The sequence below is a fragment of the Eucalyptus grandis genome, chromosome 6 (genome assembly GCF_016545825.1).
Source record: "Eucalyptus grandis isolate ANBG69807.140 chromosome 6, ASM1654582v1, whole genome shotgun sequence".
Taxonomy (NCBI): Eukaryota; Viridiplantae; Streptophyta; class Magnoliopsida; order Myrtales; family Myrtaceae; genus Eucalyptus; species Eucalyptus grandis.
Genome location: NC_052617.1, coordinates 13,433,755 through 13,450,970, shown reverse-complemented (window position 1 = coordinate 13,450,970; position 17,216 = coordinate 13,433,755). Strand labels below are relative to the sequence as shown.

The 17,216-nt window shown below is 41.6% G+C and overlaps 1 non-coding gene and 1 pseudogene across 2 annotated transcripts; one reads left to right on the top strand and one right to left on the bottom strand.

The window, feature by feature from the left end:
- Positions 1-4,573: 4,573 nt before the first annotated feature.
- Positions 4,574-8,849, bottom strand: LOC120294234 (annotated as a pseudogene).
- A 5,578-nt stretch (positions 8,850-14,427) lies between these two features.
- Positions 14,428-15,905, top strand: LOC104448331. Of its 2 annotated transcripts, XR_726259.3 has the most exons (5): positions 14,433-14,531; positions 14,611-14,657; positions 14,849-14,929; positions 15,272-15,431; positions 15,618-15,905. It is a non-coding gene; the product is annotated as an uncharacterized LOC104448331 (transcript). The 2 variants fall into 2 exon arrangements; XR_005552114.1 differs by lacking the exon at positions 15,618-15,905 and having other exon boundaries at positions 14,428-14,531; positions 15,272-15,580.
- The last annotated feature ends 1,311 nt before the right edge of the window (positions 15,906-17,216 follow it).

The window sequence follows — 17,216 nt, the reverse complement described above, 5'->3', positions numbered from 1 at the left end:
GATAATTTACAAAATGTGAGAATTTTGTGGAACATTGCCAACTTTTATGAAAATCTAAGCTGTTAGATGAAGTCATGAGTTTACATTTAATTACTCTAACACTCCCATCACATTTAGTTTGTTTTTTTCCTTGTACTAAGCATGAAAATTTAATTGGGAAAGTAAATAGGTCTAGAAAGATTTAAATTCAAGATCTTCAACCCCGATACCATATGAGATATTTGTGGGACCATTGCTAACTAAGGATGTGCATGGTCCGGACGGGCGGTTCTAAACCTAGAATCGGGAACCGCCCGCTAAGGACTGGTTCCGAAAAATTGGAACTGGAATCCACCCATTAGTTACATGGATCCACTTAGAAACCGGACTGGACCGGCGGTCCGGTTCCCAGGTGGATCTATGGAACCGGTCTCATAATAACAAACACAGCTCGACCCCACAAGGTGACAAAAATCAAATTGCGATCAATCTGTTCACACTCTCATCTTCCTCGCATCAAACCCCCCTGAACGTCTGGAATCATCACGATCGAGACGCATCCACTCAAACAATGAGCACTCATTATCCCATCTATTGCTAACTTGCTGTCAAGGGTGATGTTGCCGAAAAATTGACATCGAAGGGCCGAATAAAGAGATAGCGAAAGGGATGGACAGACGGACTTGCTGTTGTCAAGAGCAACGGCGATTTTTCGGAGGGCCGAATAGAGAAAGGGATGGATGGACTTGCTGTGATCGAGAGTTTCCTCGCAAACCCTAGCCCGAGGGGGTTCCTGGGTTTCTCGAAATCTCCGATCTTGACGCGAAGCAACTTTGGTTTTCAACTGAAATTGCTAGTTCTTCGCCCGATCTATTCTGCTTCTCCTCCTCTTGATCTATTCTGCTTCTCCTCCTCTTGCAGCCTTGCTTCATCGCGTGCTTGCTTTTTGCCCACTCACTGCTTGATGTTTTGTCAAGGACTCAAGGTGTGCTTTGGATATTTTAGCTTCTACACCGCTCCATTTGATTTAATTGGAGATTACCTAGCTAGGCTCGCCAGCGCTGCTTTGGACGGCTTTGCACTTTTTAGCCTTTAGGCCATCCCTGCTTCTTCGCAATCTTGACTAAACTTTTTTAGTTATTTGATTTGGGTTTATTAATTAGTAATTTAAATTTTATTAATAGTATAAATTAATATATTTTTTAATGTAATATGTTCAGTCCGGGTGGATGGGTGGATGGATCCGCCCATGGAACCGAGAACCGGACCGGTTCCCTCAAGAACCACTAATTCCGAGTGGTTCTGGTCCGGTTCCAGGCAGGTCCCAATTCTTTTGCACACCCATATTGCTAATTACTTTAAAAACTTAAATTGTTAGATGAATGTATGATATTATTTTTAATTACTCTAATATGATAGTTGAAACTCTTTTTACAGACCCGGGATATCATTAACAAGCATCAATGTGCATTTATGACGAGATAAGCTATATTGTTACAACTAAGTTTCGGTAGCAATGGGCTGAGAGTGAGTATAACCATGACTGTCAAGAATTGACAATCACTCGGTTTACGGATTCAACGAGATATTACTACTTTAAGGTGGATTACTTTGTCTTAAGAGATGTTACTATTTCGGAGGTACATCATTCGTTTTGAGGATCGTGGCTAGAAGCAGTTTACCAACCTGAGAAAGATTCTAATTCGTGAAGTTCTCCTATTGTTAAAAATTAGCACAAATATAAGCCAATTTAGATGGTTTGAAATCACTTAAACTCACAAGATGAATCCTTCCGCACTTCATAACTTGAGAATGTCTTTAGTGGTAATCATCCTGTAATGTCGTAATTTACTATATTGAGAGTAAGGTGATTTAGTTCAAAAGAGTTTAAATCACATGGACATGATTATTTGTTGCACATTTTGTGGTTTGCTGATGAAAAATATAAAAGTATCACGCACATACGCACGCGAAGTGAGAGAAAGATGTGTGTGTGTGAGGTGGTAGATGCATGGTCAACTTGATATTTAAGGGTACTTTTGTGGATCAACTTAGGAAGGTGCGTAATTAATAAAAATGGGAGTGGAAAGAGTCCCCACCCTTCCAAGTTTCGCTAAAAGTCAATGGCCGACGATAAAGTTCATTAATTTTTTACGTGCAACACAGAAATTTTGCGATGGAAACAATATGGAAATGATCTAAAGCTCTATTGATTTTGCAGAAAATCAACAATTTGAAAGAAATTTTCCTAATTTTAATCGTTACCCTCGCTTACAAAAATGAGCCAATGAAAAATATAAAAAGATCGCGCACATACGCACACGAAGTGAGAGAAAGATGCGTGTGTGGGGTGGTAAATGCATGGTCAACTTGATATTTAAGGGTACTTTTATGGATCGACTTAGGAAGCGTAATTAATAAAAATGGGAGTGGAAAGAGTCCCCACCCTTCCAAGTTTCGCTAAAAGTCAATGGCCGACGATAAAGTTCATTAATTTTTTACATGCAACACAGAAATTTTGCGATGGAAACAATATGGAAATGATCTAAAGATCTATTGATTTCACGGAAAATCAACAATTTGAAAAACATTTTCCTCATTTTAATTGTTACCATCGCTTACAAAAATGAACCAATGAAAAACATTTTCATTATTATTAACAACTCATGTGTAAAAAATTTTGTTGATAACGAGAATATTTTCGACTACCTCTTTTCCTAAGAGACTAGCGATTAAAATTAAGAAAATATTTTCCTAATCAATGATTTTTCGTGAAACAAATATAACGAGGGTATGAGTTTGGTTTTTTTGGGATTCAAATCCTTAGGGTGCGTTTGGTTGGACTTTTGGAGAAAGCCATTGAGAAAATGCAAAGGACTTTAGATTGAAGAGGTTTTTCGTAATGCAAATTGCGTTTGGTAAATGGTAACTTAAAAGTCCCTTGCGAAATACCTTTAGCTAAAATTGTGTTTGGATAAGTTATATTTATAAAAGTCATTATTATTTTAAAAACTGACCGGTGAAGGGCGGTGGCGACTAGTGAACGGCGGCGGCGACCGGCGAAATGCGGCGGCGACCGGCGGCCATCGTCTGAGGTTGCTAGACCTTAGGCAGCCCCCGGAGACCACCGGCGAGGGCCGCCTGGGGTCGGGCGACCGCTGGCAACCCAGGTGAGACCCTCGCCTGAGGTCGCGTGGCCTTGGCGAGGGTCGCCTGAGGTCGCGAGGGTCGCGCAACGTCGGCCGAGACCCTCGCCGAGGTCGCCGACCACAGGCGAGACCCTTGCCTAAGGTCGCGCGACCTCGACGAGCTTGCTGTGGTCAACGACCTCGACGAGGTCTCGAGTGGGGTTGCGCGACCCCCCGGCGCAATGGCCTTGCCTGGGTCTCGCGACCCCCCGCGAGACGGCTGCTTGGCATGCAACCTCAGACACCAGCACAACCTCCCGGCGACCAGATCTGGGTCCGCTAAAGGTCGCGCGACCTCGCGGCGACCAGATCTGTGTTACGCCTGAGGTCGCGCAACCTCTAGCGACCCAGATCTGGGTCGTAAGGCCTAGATACCTACCGGAGGTCGCAACATCGCGTGACCGTCATCGGCCTCTCACCAATCCGTCCCCACCCTTCAGCCCTGCACAAGATGAACAGCTCAACGAACGAAGGAGATGAACGGTAACGAAGAAGATGAACAGTAAGTCAAAGCCAAGGCTGGCCTTTGCACAAGGGGGTTTCCAAAAAATTTCCCAAACGCCTAATACTTGGCCAAAAGGCCTTTAGGTGTCTAAAGATATTTGGGAAAGCTGTTCCCAAACACAGCCTAAGTCCTTACCATTATCTTAGGAAGATTCTTGCAAAGGGATATCGAGTCATGAAGCCCAGCCCATCGTCCCTCGGCCATAGCCCAAAGAGCCCGTTCTATTTCCGTACACATGTTCCGCCAGGTCAACCTAGCTGGGCTTGGGTTCCCCAATGCTTGGCCCGTTCGCGGCAATTGTCAAGAGTTCATTTCCATCTTCCACCAGCTTTGCAGGCCACATTTACACGGTACCAAAGTAAAAGGAAATTGACACTTGTCTCCTTATTACCCAACCAACTGGATGACATGAATATCGGAAAAGATCATGAAGAAACCACCACGTTGAAAAAAAGAAAAAAAATTAGTTCCCAAGCGATAATTGTTTGAAGTTGGTCTTTAAGTAACGACACGGATCCATTTTGCATGAACTGAAAATCCTGAAGAGAATACTCTGAGTGACCATACAAGATATTAAATAGTTATCATTTGAAAATACAATTAGGGTTATATTAGTTCGTATCCCGTATTCTACTTTGATAGTCTGCAATAAGTAGTACACTTTCCTAAATAATCTCGCATCAACGATCATTCCTCACCCTCATCAGAAGAGAAAACTAGAAAGCTCGATGACTATGTGCAAAAATCACATAGGATACTCACTAATAACTCGTTCTACCATTTTATTTTTCTTTGACATGCTATTATCACTAATATTTTAAAATATATCGACTTGAAAAACATATTGTGAATACCAGATGCCCATATCCATAACCATGGGGCATTGATTTCGAATGGCTTCTTTGCTTTTAACATACACGTTCGACTCGAGTGAAAATGTCGTTTGCTGGTTTGCTGGGCCTTGATGCTCTAATCATGCAAGGGAAGAAGACAAATGACTGTTTTGGAAATTTGCTAGTTTACATATGTTTGACTATGCGAGGATCTTCCTTATCCATGCCGACCGAGAGATCCATTATCGTCCACTTTGCCCAGAGGGTGATCACCAGGAGTGTGGCTGCTTGCGAGGAGAGACCGCAGATTACGCCTATCCACAAACCCTGTGCAAGAATCAGATCACAAAGTTGAGTTAATAAATCTCAAGTTTCAAAGCAGGACCATTCACTATTCAGAGGGTGCTCATCCAAAGGTTGCTTTCACCTTGACATCTAGATTCAACTTGAACCCAAGAAGGACTGCGATCGGAACCCCGATGCAGTAGAACGTTGCCAAGTTGACGTACGTGACCAGATGTTGCCATCTGCATCCCCGAGCCACCCCTGACTCGACAAAAAGGTTCGCTCTCATCAGTCAGTGACTAAAAGAGGACAGGAAACAAGTTGGAATGAGCTTGGGGTATGGCCTTCGTTCAGATTCTGCAAAATTGTACCTGATAAGACCCCTTGGATAGAATCAACCGTGATGGAGATGGCAAGCAGGGGCATCATCGAGCCGAATTTTGCTATGATGGAGCTGTCGTCACTGAACAGGCCTGCCCAAATGCTATGTCCAAAGGCTAAAGCCAGTACAAATGCTACCGCTAGCAACATAGAGTGCTTAAGCGTCACAGCCATCGCATTCTTTGCTCGGTCAATGTTGCCGGCTCCCAACTCATTGGACACCCTTGTGCTGCACAATTCCTCTCTTAGCAGATTAATAAAAATGAAAGTCAAGAAACCAAGCCGTCAGAGGAAGTAAGACGACAAGAATGGCGACAAGTGTGCATACAAACCTTGCCGCAGCACTGAGTCCGTATGTAATCATGTAAGCAATAGCTTCTGTGTTCACACTAAAAATTTTCAAAGCAAAAAACAGACATGAGAACTGAGAATGATGGTTTTATCCTTCTGTGACAAGCAATGCAGAAGCATCACAAGATACGCAACAGAGATACCTACCATATTGCAACCAAGGAAGTAGTTGTCTCGGAGTTCTTCATTAGTCCTGCTAGTAAAACCAGAATCTCGAACGCCCAATATTCCAAGCTGATGAGGACAGTAGACCGAGTAAGAAAATCAATATGCATACTAAACATTTTCATCAGAAGATTATCAACTTGTCAAATATGTTTAGGACACATTAAGATGATGAAATGAACAGTCAAACTATTCATTCCACATGCTCCTTCAGCAGCATTTGAACTTGAAAATTAGATCTCAATGTGACATAAACTATCAGAAGTTCTCTGAGAGAGAAGAGTCATGCTTAGACTTCTTCAAGTTTATCAAATAACTATAGGCAGACAAGTCGCTAGAAGTGTTAAGCATTGATGATGAGTTCAACAAGATAAATGACAGATAAGAAAGCTCACATACCAAACCATTGCAGCCGAAGGCAAGGCCAATCTCAAATTAGTGAAACTGTAGCTGAATGACTCGAAAGAAATTCCTTCCCATGAATTCTTGCATCGCGTTGAACAAGTCACGTAAATGGACAACGCAAGAACTGATAGCCACAAAGAAATTGAAGCAGCCAAAGGAGCTCCCTTAAAACCAAGCACTGTCCAGTGGACCAGGGCATACGCAATTCCTATGTGAATGACAAACGGAACAACCGATAACATCACCAGTGGTAATACAATACTTTGCGTCTGCAGGAACCTCAGGATATTCTGCAAAAATCTGTACACGAAAATTCCCGGGATCATGAATTTCATGTAGAGAGCTGCCATTTTAGCAATTTGCGAATCTTGATGAAGCAGGATCAATACAGGCTCGGTGTAGAACCAAAATATGGAGATTAAGGTGGAGAAGAACAATGAAACAATGCAGGAAGCTTGTAGATGAATTCCCAATGTTCGATATAACTTTGCGCCAAATCCTTGTCCGCATAGTGTTTCAAGTGCTCCACTCAAGCCGGTCTAAGAAGACAAGAGAATGAAAAACTAAGTATACACAAAAAGCATGAAATGAGCAATCATGCGTGTAGAGGAGTCATTTCACAGTAAAACTCAGATCGATTCTTCGTCATCATCATGTCCATGGACGCGTTAGTCATAAACTTCCATGCCATTGCACAGTTTGTTTAGTCCTCTATTATTTCTAGTCTGCAGCTAGCGATCTATGAAATCTACTTTACCATGCTGATATCATACTTTCTGAGTTCAGAATGTCGAGCTGGATTGATCTTTGGTATGTGATTACTATCACGTGACGCGATGAGAAGTTGAACTCTTGGCTTTGTGAGCAATGGAAAACGTACACGACCTAACGTTTATTCTTCGTTGGAGGAATCTAAAGCCCACGATGGGGCCACTGCAATGTTTATGTGGAAAATAATTCATCAAAACGTTAGTAGCAACATTTAATTTTTTTTTTTAAAAATTCTGGTGAAATGTGGATGGTACACTTCGTTGTCCTGGGTGAGTGTAACGAGGGGGGCACGAGTGGCTAGGCACAGCTTGCACTTTCTGGAAAGATTTCTAAGAGGAAGCAAAGAACAGATTGTATACGCATGCATTAGGCGGCCGCCGCGAATCAATATAAAAACCAAGGATTATAGTAAGTGGAAAAAGAAACCAAAAGCTGGCCAGGTACATGCACGAGCAACAATCACATGCCTGGCTATTTCCTTGTGCTGCAAGAGTTTTCCTTCCACGTGTTATTCAACTCTTGTTAAATTCTAAGTGTTCCTGTGAAAGTCGTGCGGATATAGAGCGACAGTAAGATCCTTTTACCTTCTAAAGTCTCGTCGCTATTGTTCGTATGCTAGCTGACATCTTCCCATCATGATGATTTCTCTGTTAATTTAATCAAGGTGCTGGTCACCCCATCTCATGGATCATAGTATTTATACGCGTATGCTTACGCAAAATGAGATGCTAATGCCCTTTCGTTTCTCTCATGAACAGGTTAAATTGTTTTTATAGAATACAATGCAAGCTAGTCATTGTTAGTGGCGAATAAGTAGAATGATAAAAGCAGACATCGACTCTTTTGATTGCATAGATCCATGCTATGAATTTATAACGCTGTAATCGGCAAGACAAAATTGTACGCACAAACAACAATTATTGATAGATTGTCTAAATGACCTCTCAAGAAACACCAAACAAGGGAAAGCCCCTTTGCCGAGAGGCATAGACATGCTCAAGTGAGAGGCTGTCAACCAGGTTGTTGGTCAGCTTAAACTTTGTAATTCCTGTTTGCTGAGACTATTTTAAAGAAATGTGTACTAAATGGCAGTCAGGCTATGTTGAGTTCAAGCCGTATCAGGATAGGGGCCGAGCGTTTTTGAGGGATGCCCCTTTTCAAGTCCGACCTATGCAGATCTTCGAGCCTTAAGAGACTAGGCGACCACCGCATCTCCTAAATTAAACACTGCCTATTTCGGTAAGATAGTGTCCCGTGAAAGACCAAGCTGTTGATAAACAATAATCTGCGTATCCTGAATCTTATGCCTTTTCCTTTTCCTTTTCCTTTTCCTTTTTCTGTTTTTCTGTTTCCTAATATTTTAAGACCATGGAAACAATTGATAGGTCTCAAAGAAATTTGACAAGGCCTTATGCACATCAAAGTTGAATGTCTTTTTCTTTTCTTATGCCATTAAAAAAGTAACTTAAGTCGGCTACTATGTAACGTATATTGAAAGAGAACAGAGAGAGAGGGCAGATATTACCGTTGTGGGCGGTTTACCATGAAGGCGAAGCCGGTGACGGTGGCCCAGGAGTTGGCGAGTGGCGCCGGCGAGCTCGAGCTCGCCAAGGTGGCCGGCGAACATGACGGAGGCCAAGGGGATGCCGTAGTAGGAGAGGCTGGTCAGGATCATGGGCATAGCGAACAGCACCTGCCTCTTGTCTTCTTGCAAGTCCAGCGCCCTTTGCCACCACCTGAGTCTCCTCGTGACGGAGCGACCTCCTCCTCCTCCTCCTCCTCCTCCTCCGTCTTCTTCATGACGAGCCGGTTGAAGCAGGGGTGAGGAAAGGTCCGAAGCCATGGCCTCCCTTTGATGGTGATGAGCTGGACGTGCTTATCTCCTCCTCTTATTCACCTCCGCCTCCAGCTTTGTCAATGGTTCTGGATCAACTACTGATCCTTCCTCGTCGCTTCCCAGTTCCTTTTGTGTTCCCTCAATTTGTCCGAAGATAATAGCAACAGGCGACAGAAAAAAATTATGCGGAACTTGGTCGTGATATTCTTTTCGTTTGTGTGTGTGTGTGTGTTTTTTTTTTTTTTTGCTTTGCTTTTCGAAATTGAATTTGACGCCTAGAGTTGGTAGGTGCGCATGGCAGTGTTGACCAGACCTAGATTTTATTTTTGGACCGACCGTACCAACATTGCCAGCAAATACTATATTAATATTTGCGCAGTCAACGAAATTTTATTGGAATGGGTTGTAATGGCATGATCACGTGTTAAAGATATTTAAATGTTGAATTATATCTTAATCTAACGGTTTAAATTGTAAGAGTAATAGGTGGTTATCCTACTATATATCAACTTGCCGTCAATTTTAATAGAAAAAAAATTAAAAACTGATGATTTCTGGGTGCACGGGCAAACCGGCTTTATGATTCAAGAAATACGGCCGAGTTGTCCAAATCTTACATAAATGCTGCATTTGTTTCACGGGTCCCCTTGCCTTGACCCGAAGAACCAAAAACGACAAAGAAAAACTTCCCCGCCTTGAAAATTAAAGAGAAATTCCCCCTAGCTTATTAATGAATATTTAAAAAAAATTAAAAAAAACCACAATCTTTTTTAACATTTTGTCGGTGTGACATTAATACATCAGACTCTTTTTCATCTCGCCGATACCCTAGAAGCGACGTAGAAATATATTGCATCACAGTTCTGTCCATAATAGCTGTTAAAAATCCAATGTAACGTTTGGAGTAAATATGTAGCACGAAAAAAAGCTCAATATTTTTTTTTTTGGAATTTTCTCTTATTAAAAAATGGTAATTTGAGGGGAAAATTGTCCAATCAATCATAAAACTATTGTAGATGTCATTTTACTCATAATATTTTTTAAGTTACCAATTTAGTCATAAACTTTATTAGAAACTTCAGTACAATCTTTCTACTCAATTTTTATCGGAAATAGCTAAGATAGCGATCTAGTCATTGCTAGTCATTCTACATAACACATTACTACATTACCAATTTCTCACAAAAGTTAGTCGAAATGACTACATTGGAATTTCGCACAAAAGTCTAGAATTAAATTAGTAAAAGTGAAAAACTTAAAAGTGAATGGACATCTGTACAATATATTTAGACGTAATTAGATGATATACCTTTTTTAACTTGTGCCCTACTATCGATGCCATTATTCTTGGTATTTGTCCACAAGTGTACCCCGAATTCCACATGAGGGTAGTCTCTAAGGATATCTGAAATGACTACAATTAGGCCAGCTCTCCCATCAACTCCTCTCATTTCGGTTGCCACTTAATTGTAAGAGAATAGGTGCATCTCAAGTCCCCGGCTGCCACAAGAGCGTTCTAGTCCACCACGCAATGACAAACATTCTCAATTCATCCGCATTCCATCCCGTCTCTCTACTAAAATGAGGCCCCTTACCATGTGCAAAACTGACTGGTTATAGTAAAGTTATTGCAAATTTACGTTGGTTGCTGGTAATTTATAGATCCAAAAGATAATTCACAACCTATGAAAAATGCTTGGTCAATTTAATATTTAGAGGTTACTTCTGTGAATCAACTTAAAAGGCGTGTTTTAATGAAAATGGGACTGTAAAAAGCCCCACCCTTCCAAAATTCTCTAAAAGCCAATGGCCAACGATGAAGTTCATCCATTTTTGACATGCGACACAACAATTTTTGCCATGGAAACGATATGGAATGATTTAAAGCTCTATATATTTTGCAGGAATCAACAATTCAAAATATATTTTGCAAACTTTAATCATTGTTATCACTTATAAAAATGAGTCAACAAAGAATATTTACATTATTATTAACAACAATTCATGCCTAAATATTTTGTTGATAATGAGAATATATTCTGCTACCTCGTTTCTCAAGAGATATCGATGATTAAAATTAAGAAAATATTTTCCTAATGAATGATTTTTTGTGAAATAAACGGACCATAAGTATAAATTTGGTTGTTCGAAATTCAACCATCCGTACCATTATCCTTGGATGACTCCTGCAAAGTAAAATCGAGTCATGAAGTCCGGCCCATCGTCCCTCCGCCCTAAAAAAAGGAAAAGCCCATTTCCATTTCCGTACATATGTTCCCCCCGAGTCAATTGGGCTGGGTTTGGGTTCGCCAATGCTCGACCCGTTCATGGAAATTGTCAAAAGCTCATTTTCATCTTTTACTGGCTCTACCGACCACATTTTTTTTTTCTGTACCGATGCCGACCACATTTAGATGGTACCAAAATAAAAGGAAATCGACCGTTGTCTTTTTAGACCCACCAATCGGATGACATGAATATCAGACAAGATCATGAAGAAACAACCACGTTCGAAATAAATTAAAAAAAGTTCCCTTGCAATCATTATTTGGAGTTGGTCTTCATGAAACCACCACGTTCTAAATAAATTAAAAAAAGTTCCCATGCAATCATTATTTGGAGTTGGTCTTTTAAGTAATAACACGGACTCATTATGCATGAATTGAAGATCTTAAAGATAATATTTTGGGTGACCATACAAAATATTGACTACTGATTATTTGAGAATAGGGTTAAGGTTATATTAATTTCTATCGCCTATCGAAATACATTTTCTACTTCAATAGTCTACAATAAGTCGTACCCTTTCTTAAACACTTCATTTTGGCGATCATTGCTCACCATTGTCATATTGGGTATAGGTATTTCCCCATCCAAGAACCACATAATTATTAGAGGGAGTCATGTTGCGTAATGTATAAGTACTCACTTAGTCAGTCCCAAATAGGCTCAGCCCTGAAAAGAATGTCCTGAATGGACACATAAGGCGGTGATCATTAAAGAGATGTTCACTTGATAGAGCCTTCTAATCCGATACGAGATTTTAGAACACGATTTATTGTAATGGATTGCGTCAGGACCCATCTCTCATTCGATAGCCTGAACTTTCCGCATGCTTTTCTAAAGAAGATGGTCAATCCAGCGTATGAATTCGTGCCAGAGAAACGAGGACAAAAAAAAAAAAAAAAAGCGGAAAACTACAGGATTTTTACTTTATCTTGGGCATGTATATTTTACTGAATTTACGGGCACGCGCTCGTGATGACAACATATCTGAGAAAATATTGGGTGGTCCGGGACCACCACGTCAGCGTGGTCCCCGGCCACTCACGAGGTGCCATGTGGAGGGGTGGGCCCCACTTGGTGTCCTCTTCGCTTTGTCTCTTGCTCCTCGACGCAGCGCTCCTCTCTCTCCTCTCTCTCTCCCAAATAACTCTCGGCTGATGGCTCGGCTCGGCTCGGTTGGCAAAAGAAAGCACGGGTCAATGGATAATAAATGCGCAGCCCTCCCGCTTAAAATTTCTCTCTCCTCACTTGAATATTTTCTGGGCTCTCTCTCTCCTCGTGGACGAGCTGCACTTCCTCTGTTTCCTTCTCGCCGTATCCCACCCCCCGCCTCCGCCTCCGCCTCCCAAAAAGCCTCGCCGGTCCGTCGCCTCCTCCAAGAGCCCCGCCAATCGCAGCTGGTTCCCGATCCCCTTCGCTTCCGACTGTTTCCAACGCCGAGATTGAGCGTAAGGTTTGTGCTCGCCTGGGTCTCTAGGCAACTTCCGGCCTCCCTCCCTCCCGGCGAACTCGTCATCAACTCGACTCCGAGCCGCCGTCGCCCGCCGATGGCATCCTCCGTCTCGGCATCTACTCGTCCTCCCCCTCCCTCAGCCGAAGACACCGCCAACCTCCGCCGCGAAGTCGTCGGCCTTCGGCAGGGGGAGGCGGCCTCGGTCTCGCTCCCGAGCGGCGCCGAGCTCCCGCCGTCGACCGGTGCTGTCCCCGTCCGACGAACTCCCTCTCTCTCCACCCTCCCCTTTCCGATTGGCGAACCATCGCGAGCAGCCGACGAACCAGAAGCGAACCTAATATTTTCTCCCTTCTCCGATGCTCGATGCCCTCTCTGCCCTCTACCCCGACGCTCGACGGCCGATTTAGCTCACCTCTCCCACGACCTCCACGCTTTTGGCGGTTCTTCCCTCGCGGTTCGGTGAGGTCTCGGGTATGCCCTCGTGCCGCGTCTCTTCTTCCTTGCTCGCAACACCGGACTGCCTCTCTCTCTCCGAGTGTGTCTCTCTGTGCATTCTTTCATCCATGAGGCAAGCATTTCGACTAGGTTCGGGGTTTCGCCACCCCCTTCTTTGAGGTTCGTCCGGTACCTCTCATTTTTGCGTGAACCCAGCGTGAATTTTATAGTCTTTCTTTCCATATGACTACAAGCGACTCGATAAGCGACAATGCGACGCAACGCGCTTCAATCCCGGGTTTCGCTCTGTGATGCTAAGCGTTGCTTTGGTTCCTTACAAAGTTGCTGACTTTTTCGCATGTTGTAGCTTCTTGGTTGCTCCGAGATTTTGGGTTGGTCGTTCTATCGTCTTGCTCGGAGCGAGCGAAATGTTGTCCAAAAGGGGCGTGTCGAATTCGTCGACACCTGAGTCGGCGGCGATTTCTGAGGACAGGGAAGAAATCGAAAGGATTGGTGGCTTCAGTTCCTAGTTCTACCAAAAGTCATGTCAAGGTATTGTCTTTTAATCGAACCTATCGTTCCACTTGTGTTTTGGGGACTTGACCATTCAGCATTCATTTTTTCTGCAAAAATTCTGGTGCAAGCATTGGTGAAGTCGTGTTGCCTAATAATGACCCGGCCAAAATTGAGGCAATGACATTTCACGAATTGAGAGCTACATTGAGGTGGGGATGAATTGTTTTAGTTGCAAGCGTGTGATAGTCGTTATAGCGTTTCCTGCGCAACCTTTACAGTAAGCAAAAATCAAGTTTTTCTATTTGATGCTTGCAAGGAGATTATTGAGCAGAAGTGAATATTACCGATGGAAAACCATGAGGTCTTGAGAATTTGCCTTCAACAATGAGCAATTTGTTTATGAAAATGAAATTTTTGCATCACGCTTTTTCTCAAAATGATAATGAAACCTGTAAGTCCTTTTTTGTATTTCTATGGTTGTTTCGAGGCTTGTAAATTGTTATTGTAAAGCATGTGGGAAGAGTACACTAATGACTGGGTTGAAGGACTAGCTCCCTACCTACTGTTGCAGTTCGAGGCATTCTGATTTGTTACCGCGAGTGCATTTGACCCCAATGAATTGTCATATTTTGACCAAGAATGTCGGAGTCTGTATAGATATTCTGATGTTTTAATCTAGTTAATTGATATAATAATATGCTTGTAGTAGGGTTAGTCCATTTGCTTTGTGTATATTCGAATGAAATGCTTCTCATCTTAAATAAAGATCACAGCCAATGATCGTTAAGTTGCTTATGAGATATAATTAGCATCTCAAGTGATGTTGGATGAATAATAAAATCGGCATGAGTTGCACTTTGTATGTCAGAAATGCAAAAGTACTACCTTCTCTCTATATTAATTTGTGTAAGGTGGATACCGTGCCTTCTGGTTTTCTCCTACATTTGGCTTTTTTGGATTATTATTTTTGAGGTTATTACTAGTATTTTTTTTGTGCAGATAAAGCTATCCCCTTTCAGTTACATATGGCTTGGGCATATCATATCATGATTCTGAGGGACGGCTTGTCACTGCAGAGTTTGATTCATTCTATCTCTTGAGCGGTTACTTTCCTAATTCTGGCGATGGCCTGAGAAGACTGGTATCAATCTATTTCATTGGTTTACTCTGTTACACACTTTCAAGTATGATTCATTAATTTTGTTGCTTATTTATGTCAGATGTATAGGATTTCACAGTGGGATCCATCTCTTGGTAACTACATAAAGTATGTTCAGCACTATGTAACCCTTTTGTTTTTTGATAAAGCTATTTAGACTTTTGTTCAGGAGTCATTATTAACCATATCATGGATCAATTCTACAACCTATGAAGGTTTTCCGATAGACTACTATTTTTATTCTGTTGCAATATTGTTTCATCTCTTACTCAAATTTGTGCTTGCTGTTGGCAATACAGGAACTTGAAAAGTTGAAGCCTGTGATTTTGACTGGCGATCTGAATTGTGCCCATCAGGAAATAGACATTTATGATCCTGCGGTAAGGGAAACAATCAATGTGCCTTTTCTGCCTTTGATTGACTAGGTGCATTAGTAATTTGCATGAGCTTTTTAACTGTCACAGGACAATGTCCTGGCCACACCATATGCCCCCCACCCCACTTAAAAGAGGGGAAAAACCCCAAAACAGAGGACTGTAATCAGGCTTTTCCTCCATACAACTGAATTTTGTTTTGGGTTTTTGTTGGGGGGGTGTTTGGGGTTTTGTGTTGGGGGTTGATAAAAATCACAATTTAGGTTGTTTGGCATCCCAAAACAGAAGTTCTTAATACGTCTAATGTTTCTTATTTCTGTCATTAATTTGATTGTCATGAGACTCCAGGGAAATAAAAGAAGTGCTGGATTTACAATTGAAGAAAGGGAATCTTTTGAGACCAACTTCCTGTCGAGGGGCTTTGTTGATACCTTTAGAAGACAGTATCCTCATGCTGTTGGTTATACTTATTGGGGTTATCAGCATGGTGGGAGGAAGACAAATAAAGGTATACATAGATCTACTTGATGGAACATTATATATCTAATGTTACACTTCTCTCCTGTAATGGTGATAATATGAGCAATGACAAGCTTTTGTTTTTTGTTGAGTCATTATGCATATCGTTGTCTTATCAGATGAAGCATATGGAAATAGGTATTATCACCTGTTAACTATCCTCTTGCAACTACAGGGTGGCAGCTCGATTATTTTCTCATTTCAGAATCTATAGCAAATAAAGTTCATGACTCGTACATCCTTCCTGATATCACCGATAGTGATCATAGTCCTATTGGCCTGATTCTCCAGCTTTAGTTCTGTCATCTCTTTTGGGATCTTGGTGAATGGACTGCGAAGGTAGTCCGGCAGCATCATCCTAGATGCTGTTTGCTGAAAAGTATTGAGCTTTTATTGTCATTGTCATTCATGTTGAAGCCACTAGCAAGGGAAAGTTTTTTTGATGAAATTTGCTTAGCAAAAGGGGGCAAAAAAGAAGGAAGAGATGAAGGGGCTGATTGTATTTACTTTGTCTGGGCCTGTGGAGTGATCTGGGTTTTTCTAGATTATTTTACAAGGCATCTTTTGGAGGAAGAGTTATGATGGAACATTGAAATCACTTTCAAAGAAATCTGTGCAAGTTTTTGAACATACATTCTGATGCCGAAGCCGGCAAGGGGAAAAATGCTGAAATGCTGAGTGCAAGTTGTAGGTACAACCGTTCTGGTTCGCAATTCAATCTGATTATCTGGTGGATGTTTTTTTTTTTTTTAATTTAAAAGTTAGTCTGGAAAGACGGTTGTCTACAACCGTCTGCTGCTCAGTCTTCATGGATCCTTGCTTGCGTCTTGTTGTTAGAGAACCTCAAAGGAGCACGTATCAGCAATGTCATTTTTGGCTCTTGAATTTTGTACATGAACGTGGTAGACCTGAAGATGATGATGTTCCCATAATTAGGTGTGAAAATGTTGGCAATGTTTTAGACAAATGTAATTAGCAAGTTTCATTATTTTATGGAATCCTCCAGCTGCTCAAGTGTATTACTGTTTGCTTGATTCCTTGACAACTACGAAGGCTCCTGGAATTTGTCTTTGCATGATAAGGGATATTTGCTTGGAATTGTTATGTTGGTTATACCAGGAAGTCCCAGCAAACTTCACAAAGGCCAGGATAAAGCCTGAACTGCTAATTATTATCATCGTCTATCGACATGTTTTTGCCATCTTTAAACTTTTATCTATATCAATGAACTGCAATTGCTTCTTCATAAATCCTGAACTGCTTATTATTGCTTCTTTCTTAGTTATTCATGCTCATAACATGAACTTATCATGCCCACTGACTTCATAAACCAAGTGAGAAGACAGGCTGAAGCTCAAAGGGAACAGTAACATCAAGAAATGAATCTACCTCGTGCGTTTAATTGGCATGCCTGCTCCTCACAACAAATCAAACATTGGGATGTCAACATGTAAACTTAATTACATCATTCCGAATTCTGTGAACACACATCTTATACATACTCATCGAACTTTGAGCAATGTTTGGTGGAATTAGAATTACTTATTGCCGACAGTTAGAATTACTAAAGATCATGAACCAACAAAGAAACTCGACTACCCGGACAAACTGGTAACTTCATATGCCTAGTTCATGACAATAGTCTTGATCTTGAGTAGTTTACACTCGTGTGATGGGAATTTGATCGGACTACCTTCAATTTTTTAGCTAAAATCTATCAGTGCCCCCAGTCAAAATGCCTACCGAAGGGTCACTTTCTTTTTTCCCAACTTAT